Source organism: Cricetulus griseus (genome assembly GCF_003668045.3).
Source record: "Cricetulus griseus strain 17A/GY chromosome 1 unlocalized genomic scaffold, alternate assembly CriGri-PICRH-1.0 chr1_1, whole genome shotgun sequence".
Lineage (NCBI taxonomy): Eukaryota > Metazoa > Chordata > Mammalia > Rodentia > Cricetidae > Cricetulus > Cricetulus griseus.
The window spans coordinates 158,287,191-158,301,928 of NW_023276807.1; the positions used below are offsets into that span (position 1 = coordinate 158,287,191).

The 14,738-nt window shown below is 42.6% G+C and overlaps 1 long non-coding RNA gene across 6 annotated transcripts in view; it reads right to left on the reverse strand.

The window, feature by feature from the left end:
- Positions 1 to 943: 943 nt before the first annotated feature.
- LOC103162502 overlaps positions 944 to 14,738 on the reverse strand; it is a 105,569-nt gene continuing 91,774 nt past the window's right edge. For all 6 annotated transcript variants that reach the window (XR_004772498.1, XR_004772494.1, XR_004772495.1 and 3 more), the window contains 3 exons: positions 7,492 to 7,552; positions 5,378 to 5,501; positions 944 to 2,987 (listed from right to left, as the gene is read on the reverse strand). This is a non-coding gene — a long non-coding RNA (uncharacterized LOC103162502). The remainder of the gene's footprint in view (positions 2,988 to 5,377; positions 5,502 to 7,491; positions 7,553 to 14,738) is intronic.

Below are 14,738 nucleotides of genomic sequence, written 5' to 3' on the forward strand. Positions count from 1 at the left end.
TAATTATCCTTAGTGCCTTGCCCAGAATCATCCTGGGAAACACAATTTATAAAACTGGGCACAGGGAGCGACAGGACTGTTACAGTAGCCTCACTTTCCTTGCTGTTGTTTGTTTTAATGTGTCTTTACAGCAGTCTCGCCTCAAACACAGTCATGGAGCCTGAATTGTAATTCTATGATGTCATAGTAATTTACTAGTGATACACACAATGAGAGCCTTCAGCATCTGCTCCTGCTTGGCTAACAACATGAGCGACAATTGTGGATGGGATGATACCCTTCCTTTGCTTCAGACATGCTCCTGGATAAACGAGAGGGCGCATCTCCACGCTAGCCCATAAACCTCCACCTTTCCCACATCTGTCTATGCTATGGAAGTTAAGCTCTGTCCCAAACTGCACCAGACCTTCCAAGTCCACACTCTGTGCCCTTCAGAACACTACTTCTGACTCCTTCATTTGTACATTTTTGCTGTTGTCATAGCCAACTGCATTTCTGCTGCCAAAAAAAAAAAAAAAATTCTTCTAGTTTCTATTCTGGAATGTTCCACTTAATTATACCCTGGCAAAGTGTTATCTTTTTTTCAGTAAGAGTCTCCAAACAGTCTTCCCCCGTAGTTTCACCCTGGCTCACATGGGCCCATTCTTCTAAAACCTACTCACATGTGTACTTGCCCTAGTCATTTCCTTGGGCCTGAACTACCTTACTTTTTCTGAATCCCAGTCCCTGTCACATATCCAGGTGCAGAGAAGATGCTCCTAGTTTTCAAGTAAGGAGAGAAACAACCCATGCTGCCCCAACATTGGGTTCCCTAATTTTTTTTTTTTCGTTTGCATCATCAGCCAAGATACTAAGCTATAAGTGCTGGCGCTGATTGCTTGCTTACTGAACCAGGGTCTCCTGACGTGGTCTGTGGTAATGAATTAGGCCAGTTGGAGGGATATCAGCAAGACAGACTGAGATAAGTTTATTTCAAGACACTTTATACACTTATCAAAGCAGAAAATAATGACAATTGCTATGATATAATGTTGGTTGCAAGCTAGACAGGGTATGCAAGATTAATGTCTAACACTTAATTGTTCAGCCAAGTTCTATATGCTTTGCTGACCTCGAAGGAACACAGAGAGACACATAGGTGGCCTGCTGTATGCTTCACTGTCTGAGGGAGTGCCTCTAGTTCTCAGGAAATGAAAGTCACAAAAAATGCCCCAGGAGCCACTTGCTCAAACCTTATAAACATCATGACATGTGGCAGTCAGACCAAGCCAATTCCATGATTCCCTGCTGCTCATTTCCTTTTTTTTTTCTTTCTATATTCTTTTCCTGGAATGACAGACAACCTATGCAATGGTTCCAGTGAGCTGTCTGAACGTTCGTGTGTCATATAGAAATATCTCCCAATTTGAAACAGTCTCTCTTAGAGGGAAGCTCATTAAAACTCTGGAAGTAGAATTTACAGGTCCCAGAAAGTAAACAACTCACAAGTCTCAAAAGTCCTGAAATTTACAAGAATCAAAAATGTCCCTCCCCCAGGTGGGGTCGAAAGCTAAGTCCTAAGGACTGCTAGAGTGAGGTTACTCTACAACCTGTCAATTTGCCTGAAAGCTTTTTTTGTAGTATAGCTTATCTTGTAATTAACCTCAATAAACTTGTTGACTCACGAAGTTAGGATTTAGTGGAATTGTTTCTTTGATCTGTCATTAGTGCCCTAACTGGGGTGAGTAGATATGTGTTTGCCTCTCCCCTGGAAAAGTCCACAACACCATGCTTCTTCAAGTCATAGATTCCACTTGGGCTTCTGTGCTTTGTGATTTAATACTTTTAAGTAATCCACTGTGACTTACTATGACTACAGTGTGATTATAGAGAGCTATAACTGCTTTATGGTCACACTTACAGCAGTGCCACTTGTTAGGATTCTATTGCACATCTTACAAGTTTTATGCTGTTTTCCCTTAGCAGGAAACAAAGGCTCACTTCTATCTAATGGGAAGACAAAACACTTTCATTTAAGAACAACTTTGTCCAAAATATTATGTGATACCCAAATTAACTTTTATTTTTTTCGGTTTAGCAGACTTCTAAACTCAATGAATAAAAAGTGTTGACATTATGTTAAGATGGTTATCTGCTTTCCTTATTAGGAAACAGTTTTTCCAATACTCTGGAGTATTTTCATAATCTCACCAAGATAATGCAAATTATAACATTTTCATGTCTGGTTTTTTTTCTGATTTGTAAAACTGTAATAATAGAACTTAGTTAAAAAAAAAAAAAAACAAGAAGTAGTTTCTCAAAATTCATCAATTACAACTCATTTTCCATCTGTAGGGGAAGGTTTCTTGCTGACTGAAGAGATTACAATTGGCAGCCTAACACTTGTTAGGAAGATTTTTGTCCTAGAATTGGGGTTGATTTTTAAGTCACAAATTTATAAAAGAAAAGCAATGGCCAAAACAGTAGCAAAGTATGTCAGCCTAATAAAATCTGTAGATGCAACAATGTAAGCATCTGCATGACTTTGAGTTGCACTCAGGCCATACCATAGAATAGTATTTGCATATTTATCATTTCAGACTGAGAAGATATATGGGACAAATGTGTCCACTATTTGCACATAGTTTTCCAGACTGGAAACATGAAGAGGCTTTACATTCTCATTTCCCAAATGTCCATGTATTTTAAAAAACAATGCTGAAGACATCTTCCTCCCACAGATGTGGAAATCTTTCACTCGTTGGTAGCCTATCAAGCATGATCTCTGGTAGCATCAATGAAATTTTGTTCTGAGCACCTGGGCTTGCTAGTTCATCAATTCCTCAGGTTTTCTGTCAGTCCAGGGCGAGCATTGTTTCTCTACTGGATTCTTCCATGGATGCCAGTTGTTTATTCATCAATTGGACAATGCTACTTGATTGCTTTGGTGATTTTCAGCCAGGAAGAAAGCTGAGTAAAAGCTCTGACTTGACCTGCAGGATGAAGAGCTAGATGGAGACAAAGAGGAAAGCATGAAGCCAAGAAGTAGAAAGGGAACTCGGTCTATGCATATTCATATCTGAGGCTGGTATCTTTCCAGCTGTTATCAACTTAATGAAATGGTTTCTTGGCTTTTTGGCTCATATTCATATTGTATATGAATTCATCTATGTGATGATAGATAAGTGAGCATCGAAACAAGACCCTGTGATAGAAGGGATCTCTTGCAGTCCTATCATTTTTCTTCTATCTTCTCCCTAAAACTAGTACCTGCTTAAGCTCCTTCATTTGCTTTTCTCTCCAGTGGGAATTATTACCTGTGTTTATGAATTAATCAGCCCATAACAGTCACGGTGTGAATTTAGCTTGAGTCAGTCCCATCACACTACATTGTCTAATCTACTACTTCCTACAAGTACCCCTGTAATTCAGGAACCTCTTATATATTCAAGCTAATTTGGATCTTAAGTTATGTCTTTAAAGTCCCATTAAAACATTTAAGTGGAAAATGAGTGAGGAAAGTTATTATTAATCATGACTTCTGATCAGATCGTGGGTGCTACCACAACTTTCTGATCATTCCAAATGAAAGCAAAGGAACCACACTTGAGATTTCTTATGATAAACTGGAAATAGTGGTGAACTCACACACATTTCTGTTATTCCAGAGGCTCAGATCCTAAACCAGTGTGTATTTAGGAAGCAATTCTTGAGGTAGACAATAACACTGGGTGATTTCTTTTTCTTTTTCTTTAAATGCCACTATTCTTTGAAATTTTCATATATGTAGGCAATGCATTTTAATTACACACACACACACACACACACACACACACACACACACACCCTCCTCCAAGTCTCCTCAGGATGACAGAGCTCCCTTGGCCTTGGTTTTCAGTGAGATTCAGCTAATGAAGTACACCAACAGAGATCCAAAGGAAGGGCAGATGACAGTGTAAGCATCTAGGCTCCCATCTCATCTTGCAGGATTTCTGAGTGGCAGGTTCCATAAGAGTCACAGTATTAAGATTCATCAGAAGGGTTTGACATTACTGAGGGTAGAAATGAGAGTTTCTCCTAAGATACAGTGAACAGAAAAGAGAATGCCAAGTTCATAGCATGTTGCCTATTCAGTGTTGCTCATGCTTGTGATGGCTAAAGCCATTCATAGGATGACCAGTGCTAAAGCCATTCATGGATGACCAGTGCTAAAGCCATTCATAGAATGATCAGTCATAACCTTGGTTCTAGGCCTGAGCAGCTGCAGGGTTGGTTCAATGTCCAGTTATCCCCTGTACTCACCACAAAGGTGAACTCCATAGTTAATTCACCTCTCTCAGCAATGGGAGGGAATTCTCCTGCTTTCCTGCCCCCAGAGTTGGCTCTCCCACCCTTACACCATCAGGGCCAGTTCTACTGTATTGCCCTGCTGAGGTACAGGGCCCACTCTCCCAAGTGCTGCAGCTGGAGAAGGACTGGGATAGCCCTCCTGCTTTTATGGCCCCATGGCCAGCTCCTTAACCTGTCTCAGGTGTTGATGGGGGTAGGGGCATCTCTCCTCCATCCATGCCACCCCAAGACAGATGAGTAATGGGGACATTTCATAAGAATAATAGAGCTGTCTCTAACCCCCACCAGCTGCAACACTTGGGAGAACAGGCCCTGTACCTCACCAGGGTGACAGAATAGTGACAACCCAGTTAGCGGAGGTGTGGGTGAGCCAGCGAGGGCATTTTCAAGGGTCTGAATTAATAGGACCTTCTAAAATCTTTATGAACTTGTAGTACCTTTACCAAAAAGGGAAGTACAGAAACAGGCTTTTGCTCCCTCAGTCGTAAAACAACCCACATTCTTTTAATGGAAGAAGTCAAACTATCTTTCAGGGGCTAGGGGATGGTTCTGCCAGTAAAGGACTTGCCACATAACCACACACGCTCAAATTTGGATTTCCAGCATTCATGTAAAAGCCTGGAATGGTGTTGCATGCCTGTAATCCCTGTGCTGAGGAGGCAGAAAAACGAAGATCTCTGGGATTTGTTCATTAGCTAGTCTAGCCAAAATGGTGGCCTCCAGGTTCAGTGAGATACCTTGTCTCTAAAACTAAGGTGAAGAAGTGATTGAAGAAGACAAGTGATATTGACCCTCAGCCTCTACATACATGTACATATGTGCACATGTGCATTCATAGGAACATGTACACTCAAAATTTCTTCTAGTGGCCCACAATTAAGATCAAAATTGATAGAAAACCCATATCTATCATTCACATATCCGATCCTGGAATTCTGATGTTAAAATCTCAAAATACTTTAAACGGAAAGAAATAGAGCAAAGTAATATTTAAAGTGAATGATTGGAAATAATTATACAAATATATAATGATGTAAGGTTCATTTACCTGAAGATAATAGTGTCAATTTCCATGAAGAGAACATGAGGAAGAGAAGACATAAGATTCCTGCCCAGACCTCATTCCTACTCTGCATAAATATTGGCGTCTTTGGGGATATTTCAGAGGTGGTCTGCAACATTAAATCATTATGTGTCTTAGAAAATAGTATTTATCATTACAAATTTCAAACTTTCTCGCTTCACATAACAGATATACTTTAGGAAAACTGGCAGTCAAACAAATTCCATCATCTTTTCTGTAATAAATGATGCTACTATCACTGGTCTTCCCATGGGGAGGAGGGTGGAGAAAGCATCCAGAGTTCTCCTATCACCTTTCAGAGATGAATGAATGACTGTAGAGGTGAGATGCTGTGGCAGAAGGGACCTCTGGTAGCCCTGCTTGCACTTTTCCTCTTGTTTTGCCCCCAAACCAGGGCCTCCCCTTAGCTCCCTGTCCTGTTGTTTGTTCACTCCACAGGGAATCATCTCCTGCACCTGAGTTCATCGGCTCATAGCATGAGAATCATTTTGCATGGGCTACGTGGTGGGAACTTAATGTTCTTCTCTAGTCTGTTCAGTGCGTCTTAGTTGAAACCCTCATTTCTCAGCCTCAGTTTTTTCAAAGTCTTAATGCTGTTGACAACAAACCAGGAGACACAAATGCCCTTCATGGTGATTGGATGCTCTGTTCCAACCTTCCCTTGCATTCCTCTAGCTAGACAAAAGGCCTTGTAGTTCAAATGGGTCGTTCATATGGCTTATTCCTTCTTGACCTAATGTATACATGTAGAGACCAGAAGTCAAAATCTGGTATTTTCCTCTATTGCTGTCCACTTTGTTTACTTAAAAAAATTATTTATCCATAGTGCATATGTGAGGATCAGGAGACATACTCAGTTAACTCCTCTACTATGTGGGTCCCTGAGAGCAAACTCTAGTTGTAGGCAAGTAAGTGCCTTTACCTTCTCCCTCTTTCTCCCTACTTCATCCTCCCTCCTCCCCCTCCCTCCTCCTGGTGCTGAGATTACAGGCACATGTCACCAACTTGACCTTTTGGTGGGGTGTTAGGGATTGAGACTCATGTCCTCACAATTACACACCAAGCACACTGAACTATCTCATCAGGTCCAATACTTAGCTCCATCAATGACAAATACTTGGAAAAATATGTGGAGTAATTTGTTTTGGCTCACAGTGTCACAGGTTACAGCTCAGTCAGCTGACTCTGCTGTTTTCAGCCATAGTGAGGGAGAATACCATGACTGAGGGGCATGGCAGCACTAAACCGCTCACCTTATCATTACAAAGAGACAAGAAGGGTATGGGAACAAAATACACTCTCTAAAGGCACAGCCTAAAAATATATACTTCTTTTGAGTAGGCCCCATCTCCTACTTTCTACCACTTTCTAATGATGCCATCAAATTGTAAATCTCTCAGCAGACCAATCATTGACCCCATCACTTCCTCAAAACCCCACCTCTGAACATTGCATTTGTGATCAAGTCTTTAACACATGAACATTTGGGGACGCTATAACAATTAAAAAAAAAAAAAGGAGAAAGAGGAGGAAAGGAAAGAGGGAGAACTTTAAAACTATGCCCCACCCCACCCCCAAAAAACACAGTTGAGTGGTGGTTACTCTAGTTGGGTTATGGGCCCACCATTTGGCAGGATATGAGGTTGAGGATACAGCATTACAAATATCTATCCAAAAGAAAATGTGCCACTCATACTGGAAGAGGTTGCCTTGCGTTGCTACCAGGCACCTACATACAACCTGAGTGAGATTCCACCAGCCAAACCCCTGCCCCTGTGCAAGGAAGCCAGTGTAAGGCTACTCAAGTGCCAGCCAAGTCCCTCCTGCCTTGTGACACTCCACCCTTCACCATCACCTTGCATGAGGGTCTGGCCTTGGAGAAACCAAAAGCAGCATGGTAAATGGGTAAAGGGAAGCACGGAAATGGAGGCACTGCTCATGCCTCTGGAGTAAAGTGTAGCTGGAGTTCCCAAACTCCAGCTTTAGATGAAATATGAAATTTGGATAGATAAATTACTGAAACAAGGCTCTTTGTCAATAGACAAAGGGCTGACCAGAGAACATGATATATGACTTACCAGGAAAGTCATAAGACCTGGCCTAGATTTCTTTCAAGAGGCAGGAGCTACTCATTCTTACCTGGAGGGAAAAAAAAAGAATAAGAAAGTCATAACAGTAATTGCAGAGAATATTTTCTGTTCACAGCCTTGGCACCTTTCAGTCACCACCGTGTTTCATGTGGCTGAATCTTTGTCAGACTTGACTCTTCATATGAGCTGGGTATGCCCTATCCAGTTTTACTTTTTAAGAGATTCTTAGTGCATTTCCACATGGTTGACGTCAGAGCAACTACATGTAAGAAAAATACATATGGCTTAGTAGATATTTTCTCCTGTAGATTTCAAATGAATCCATTTCCTACCTGACATATTCTAAAGGACCATAAAGTGGGTATCTGCTTCTGTGAACCGTGTTGATGAAAGAAGGTAATTTTCCAACAGTCATTGTAGAACAATGCACACTGGTAAAATTGAAACACTTCTCATTTACAGTACAGCCCTCTGTAAGTGTTAATCAATCTCTTTATCTTTTCCAGATGTAGTACTGATAGGATTTTAACTTCGAGCCCAACTTTATAAGATAAGCAATTAATTTTGGAACATCCTTTAAAATTATTTCCCTCTGAGATATAAGACAAGACCTATCAAGAGACCCAAAGTTCCCTTCATAGCATGAGAATTTTAGGATTCGTATGTCTCTGAGGATTCTTTATCTCCAACTTCAGCCTGAGGTAAAAAGCTGTAAATATTAAGCAGGCACATATGTGCACATTACTTTGAGTACCTCAGGGTCCTAGCTGTCTCCTTGTAAAATGAGAGGGTTGAAGCAGTTGATGAAGATCCCCAAGTCCAACAGGATTTATTTGATTATCTGCGACCATTCTTGGCCTGCTCCATTGATTCAGGGGGGTGAAAGGAGGAGATTATAAACAAGTTGCAACTGCTAATGAGGTGAGAGGTTCAATGTGTCGACCTCACAGACTCTCTGCTGCCTGGGTAACTTCTAGGGTTGATGTCCGTCATTCCTCTTGACGGAATGTGAGGAAGCCCTGGTGTGGGATTTGTTTTTAAGTGCCTGTGAAGGAATGTATGATTTTTTGGTTCTCTGGGTGTCAAGGTTTGGAAACCCTCCCCCACCCCCACCCCCACCGCCCTAAGTAGTTACTATAGTTGTATGCTGTGGAGCATACTGAAGACCCACTTCAGGCAATCAATACAGGTCATCATGGCTGCATAATATAGTCTGTTCAGAGGTCTAACCATTCAGTACACTTCCCCTTGACCAAGATTAAAGTTCCATCAATTTGGATGTGAATCTGAATTTTCCAAGTTCTTCCATGGCATGTGGAGGGATGTTGTGATATATTACTTAACTATGTAAAGTTGTGTTACATTTCTTTATGCTGCATTTGTCTAATTGTGTAAAGATGTGTTGCTTTTGTCTATGCTGTATTTGTTTAACTATGTAAAGATGCTTTGTTGTTTCACTTTGCCTGCCTAAGGCACCTGATTGGTCTAATAAAAAGCTGAATGACAATAGATAGGCAGTAGAGGGATATGCAGTGCTTTGGGACAGAGAGAATGAGTAGAAGGAGGAATATAGGCTTGAGAGAGAATGAGGAGAGAGAAAGAATAAGGGAGAAAAAATGGGAGACACCCAGGGCCAGTTATCCAGGCAGTTGCCAGCCAGCCAGACACAAAGGAAAGCAGAAAAATAGTATATACATAATGGAAGGAAGGTAAAAAGCTCCGGGGCAAAATGTAGATGAAGAGAAACAGGTTAATTTAAGTTATAAGAGCTAGTGGGACAAGCATAAGATAAGGCCTAGCATTCATAACTAGTATTAAGTCTCCGTGTCATGATTTGGGAGCTGACTGGCAGCCTCAAAGAAAGGGGGACTCATCAGCCAACCTGTTTCTTTTCTTCTTCATTATTGTCTTTTAATTTCATTCTAAACCACCTCTTATTGTGAACTATAGCATTAAACAATGTTAATTGCAAGATTTTTAGTTAACCTTATAGGAATAAGAACAAGCAGAGGATCAAAGCCTAAATTCCCATAATTCTCTCATCATCAATTGCTGCTAGTCATTTGCTAAACCTTCATGAGAAAATACAACACACGTGATATAAACATAAGAGCTGAGAAAATAGAGCCATAGGACAGACAAAGACAGAAGCCTAACTTATGGAGGAAACAAGGAGATGCTCAACACTGTTAGACCCCCGAAAACTCAAGTATCCGGGGTCCCAGGCCACGTTCTCGGTCACCCCAATCACCAGGCGGATTCGAGAGCTTGCTGCAAACTGCACGAGGCTTTATTGTAATTTAATGAGCTAACCCCATGTTAGCTTGGGTCTTTCACCCACCCGCCATGGCAGATGGCCAGAAAAGACGGCTCCTAGGGGCTCCCAAAAGATCTTATAGGGCAGCGTAAGGGGAGTGTCTAGGGGTACGCACAGGCTCACAATTGGTGTGCCTCCAGGCTTGCCCTGTGTTGATTGGTCAACTGGTTGTTATGGCCCACAGGCCCTCCCAGGGTGGTTGCTATGCTTTGTGCGTCATTGCTGTGCGCTTGTCTGTAAAGCACACCCAGGGTCGTAAAGCATAGCGCCACCAGCTAACTTCTGATTGGTTCCTTGTCACGAGACAGGCATCTGACTTTCTAGTGACTAACTTCTGATGGGTTCCTTGTCACGAGACAGGCATCTGACCTCTAAGTGACCAAGGCAGGTTTATGGCAAGCACGTGTTCCACTGTTATGACTGCCAAAAGGGAAGCTGGTTCCTTCAACACCACTAATCAGAAAAATGTAAACTTAAACCACAAAAGGTAGCATTACACACAAGGGCTAAAACAAGGGGTGGACACCAAATGCTACCATGGTTATGGGAAAATTGTATCATTTGTACACTGTAGGAGACATTGCAAAATGATACTGATACCTTGGAAAACAGGTTGGTAGTTTATTTTATTTTATGCACTGTCATGGCCTGGCATGTCTCAGCACCAAGCCACGGAAGCCATGAGGTTCGGCATGAATGGGGAGTGGAGACTTGAAAGCTCCTAGCAACGCAATGGCAATAAATATCAAACACAGGCATCTTTAGAGAGCTCTCAGTTCCATGTTGTAAAACTAGAGTCTCTTGTTTATTTAGCATCTTCTTGGCTGTTTCTTAACCATGCTTCCATGGCCACGAGGAGGCCATTTCTCTCCCCCTGACCCCTCTCTGCTACATCGCTCCTAACTCTCTGTCCTCACATGTTATTTACACACCTAGCACCTCCGCCTAGGTGCAGGCCTATTCAAATGCTTAGTTCTGTAGAGATGCAAACTAGGAGACATTTCCCACTGAGGCCATGCTATTCAATAGCAAATCATCTATTCAACTGGATCTCCCGGTTACTGGAACCCCTGGAAATTTCGTAATGGAATTTTCCTCACTCCCGACAATGTACATGGATGTTTTGTCTGCATGTATGTCTGTGTACCACTTGCATACATGGTGCCATGGAGGCTAAAAGAGGTCATCAAGTCTCCTAGAACTGAAGTTACAGACACGTGTTAGCTGTCTGGGAATCAAACCTAGGTCCTCTGGAAAAGCAGAAAATGCTCTTAACAATTTAACCATCTCTCTAGACCCTGATTAATCTTTTAAAGGCATACAACTGAAGGGGCCAGCTCCCCATTTCGGCAGCCATAACAGCCAAACACGTGCTTGTCTGACCTTGTCTTAGTCACTAGAAGGTCAGATTCCTGCCTCATGGCAAGGAACCAATCAGAAGTTAGCTGGTGGTGCTATGCATTATGGCTCTGGGTGTGCTTTATGGACAAGCACACAGCAATGACGAAGAGAGCATAGCAACCACCCTGGGAGGGCCTGTGGGCCATAACAACCAGTTGACCAATCAACACAGGGCAAGCCCTCCAAGCCTGGAGGCACACCAATCCTGAACCTGTGCATACCCCTAGACACTCCCCTTCCGATGCCCTATAAAGATCTGTAGGCAGCGGCTTGGAACTGTCTTTGATAGCCATCCGCCATGGCGGGTGGATCAAAGACCCGAGCTAGCATGGGGTTAGCTCTTTAAACTACAATAAAGCCTCATGCAATTTGCATCAAGCTTTCGCCTCCACTCTGTGTTTGGGGTGGCCATGGTCCTGGGCTAAGATTCTGGAAGCCTCAGCTGTTTGAGGGTCTTACACAACTATCATAAATCCTATATATTATGAAATGCCTACTAGCACAATAGTGATATGAATGTTATGGGAATAAATAAACATTTTTCCAATTTGATTTAAGACCCACCATGAGACAAAACTCATGCCTGGCTCTATAACTGGGCCAGGAATCCATGGCTGAGTAGATCACAGACCCTAGGGAAGAGACTACTGCTAAATGGGCTTTATGTCTGTGGTAATTTTAAAGAAAATGGCCCCCAAAGAGAATAGTACTATTAGGAGGTGTGATCTTGTTGGAGGAAGTGTGTCACTGTGGGGGCAGGCTTTGAGGTCTCTTTACTCAAGCTACACTTGGTGTTACAGTCAGTCAAGTTCCTGTTGTCTGCCTATCAAGATGTAAGGAATCTCAGCTCCAGCACCACATCTGCCTGCATGCTGCCATGATGATAATGGACTGAACCTCTGAAACTGTAAGTGAACCATCCCAAATGCTTTCTTTGTAAGAGTTGCCATGGTCAGCCAGGTGTTGGTGGCGCATGCCTTTAATCCCAGCACTGGGGAGGCAGAGGCAGGTGGATCTCTGTGAGTCTGAGGCCAGCCTGGTCTACAAAGTGAGTTCCAGGACAGCCTCCAAAGCAATACAAAGAAACCCTGTCTCAAAAATATCAAAAAAAAAAAAAAAAAAAAAAAAAAAAAGATTTGCCATAGTCACGGTGTCTCTTCACAGCAATAGAAACCTTAACCAAGACAATACCCCCTAGGTACTTATCTTTATATTCCTAGATTAGTGTGTCTCTCAACCTTCACCAAAGAAACATCTTTTTGCCGTGAATAGTAATCAATACAGAGATGCACAACCCTCTAGTATTGCCTTCACAGTTGTCAAATGATGGGATCAGACCATGAACAAGTGCTTTGACAATTCCATCATCCAAATAGGTGATACAGATGTGTGGAACCATGTTTTTAGCCTTATCCTATTTATCAAAGATCATCTGATAATCTTTATGAAAATAGCAGCAGCCTTCTTTCTGTAATTATCCTACAAGTCCTAGAAGAATGATGCCCTGCCTCTCACCTTCCCAGATGCTGCTTTGTGTACTTCAGCACGATTACTCAAGTTACACAAGGGGAAATCCTGAACCTCTTCTTTCCTGGGTAAAACAGTGTCTTCACCCATCTGTCCTACAAGGTTCCTTTCTACAGAAAGGACAAGGAAGGAAAGAAATTCTCTTTGAGGACATGCACAATATATTCAAGAGCACATTATTTCCATATGAAATGCAGGGGCATTAGGAATTCCATTGTTATTTCATTATCATCTATCATCTTTTGAAAATATTTTAGATGTATTTTTATGTGTATGAGTGTTTTGCCTTGGTGTGTGTGTGTGTGTGTGTGTGCGCGCGCGCGCGCGCGCGCGCACGTGCACACACTCGTGTGTGCACACGCATGCACAGCCACAGAGGCCAGAAGAGGGTGTCAGATACCCTCTAACTGGATTTACAGATGGTTGTGAGCCATGATACATTCCTGTAATCCCAGCACTTGGAAAATGTGTTAGACCCCCGAAAACTCAAGTATCCGGGGTCCCAGGCCACGTTCTCGGTCACCCCAATCACCAGGTGGATTCGAGAGCTTGCTGCAAACTGCATGAGGCTTTATTGTAATTTAACGAGCTAACCCCATGTTAGCTTGGGTCTTTCACCCACCCGCCATGGCAGATGGCTATCAAAGACAGTTCCAAGCCGCTGCCTACAGATCTTTATAGGGCATCGGAAGGGGAGTGTCTAGGGGTATGCACAGGTTCAGGATTGGTGTGCCTCCAGGCTTGGAGGGCTTGCCCTGTGTTGATTGGTCAACTGGTTGTTATGGCCCACAGGCCCTCCCAGGGTGGTTGCTATGCTTTGTGCGTCATTGCTGTGCGCTTGTCTGTAAAGCACACCCAGGGTCGTAAAGCATAGCGCCACCAGCTAACTTCTGATTGGTTCCTTGTCACGAGACAGGCATCTGACTTTCTAGTGTCTAGAACAAGGTCATAGAAGCATGTGTTCGGCCGTTATGGCTGCCAAAAGGGAAGCTAGTCCCTTCAAATGGAGGTAAGAATATCGGGAATTAAAGTTCATCCTAATCCATATAGCATGTCTGGGGCCAGGCTAGGATAAGTGAGACCCTGACTCTAAGATTAAAAAATAAATAAATAAATAATGCTGATTATAGATGTCTTCAGAAATATGCTCAGGTTTTCCTAGGTCCCAAGTCAGTGGAAGCTCAGACAGATCATTTGGGAAGTTCTCAAAGACCATGAGGTGAACTTTGCCTCTTCTTATGAATTTATTGAAAGCCACTGAAGTGGAGGGAGAATCCTTGGGTAATTTAAGAGCACTGGGCAGACAACATCCGTTTCAGAGAACAAGTGTAACTGAGGCTTCTCAAAATTCATTTACATTGGCAACCAGCTTCCAAATCCAGGCTTTGGTGCCTTGCTTCCTCATTGACCTCATATGTGTATTGCAGTTAAGGGAGGGATTTGATAGGACCAAAACACATTTCATGAAATCCTCAAGGAACTAATTAAAAAAGCAGAAACTTGCAGAATAATGCATTATATAATAGAAGGAACTGAAACACTCTGGGCAAAGTTAGGAATCCTAGAGGGAAGTTATCACACACAGAGTCCAGCTTTCCACAGCTTCCTGCAGTGCATCCCTGAAGGAAATCACCTGAGTGGAGCCCAGCCATCTTTTTCTCTGGAGTGAACCACCTGGCCACATTCTCAGAATGTCAGTGGTTCCTTGGGTTTACAGCTACTCCCCCTTGTCTTCTCACACCCCAGGAGTCTTTCATTTAGTTCACAGATAGGGCCAGTTGTGACTTAGAGACAATAAAACTGGGGAGAACTGGTTTCTAGAGTTTTCTAGCATCAAATATTGACACAAAGTCTGTTGTATATGATTCAGGAATTCTCACTTCTCTGGAGGAAAATGAATGGTGAATAAGTGCCAACACTTCTGTTACCGAGCCTCCTCGGTGTCCTAGCTTCCTCTCCACCAATCCTCCAAAACCTGAGGGGGCACAGA